The sequence below is a fragment of the Charadrius vociferus genome, unplaced genomic scaffold (assembly GCF_000708025.1).
Source record: "Charadrius vociferus isolate BGI_N301 unplaced genomic scaffold, ASM70802v2 scaffold15, whole genome shotgun sequence".
NCBI lineage: Eukaryota > Metazoa > Chordata > Aves > Charadriiformes > Charadriidae > Charadrius > Charadrius vociferus.
The window spans coordinates 4,716,716-4,717,638 of record NW_009650064.1 but is presented as its reverse complement, the minus strand read 5'-3'; positions in this window follow the sequence as shown (position 1 = coordinate 4,717,638).

The window sequence follows — 923 nt, the reverse complement described above, 5'->3', positions numbered from 1 at the left end:
ACTATTTATTTAGAGTGAATGAGATTTAAAATAGGGCATTTTCGAAGCAGGACTTTCTGAAAAGAAACGAAAAACAGCCCGAGCGCCCGGCGGCCGCCGTGGGCTGCAACAAGCGCCAGCCTGGGCTGCGCTGCCCTGCGAGGGGACACCCCAAACCTTCCTCTGCCGTCTCCTATTCCCCCTCTTTGATTATTTTTTTTGTTTTGTATTGTATACTAAAAGGAGAAAAAAATATCCCGTTGCAGCCTTCACTTATGTCGTCTTTTCTTTCGCGGGCTCGAATTAACCGGGACGCAGTCTACCTCGAACATTTTTCAAAGCTGTTTCTAAATGCCATTTCTTCCGACATCTTTATATACTTCTCAAAGCCTACCTCCAATCTCCAGTCCAGATTGTATAATAAATTCCCCATACATGTGATTTAAGTAATGCCCAGAACAAGATAACGTTACAGATAAAAATTCAACCCAAATTCGCTGTATGCAACCGACCGTGTCGCAGCTAACGACGACAATGAATACAGTGCTTTAATCGAGAAATTTGAAGAGGGTCACAGAGGCCCCATTTAGCAGTAAATTCCCCGGTAATAAATCGAAACTGCTCTCGAAACTATTTGTCTGTTCCAGGTAGGGATTGTGTGTTTAGCCACCGCGCATGGGGATACCGCCGCTTCTCTTCTCCTTTTGAATCTGCCTTTAGGCGCCTAAAGACCAGTCAAAGGGCAGAGCCGAATCGCTGAAGTGTCGGTCCACAGGGCGACCCGACCCGACGGCCGCGGCGCCGTTCGGACGTGAGCGTTACCTGCACCTACAGGTCCCCTCGGAGACGTGGGCGCCCACAAACCCCCCACGCGTTGGGGTTGGGGGGGTGGTGGTGTATTTTAGGTATTTAAGCAAGTTGCACCGCGTGTGTCACGGCGGGCG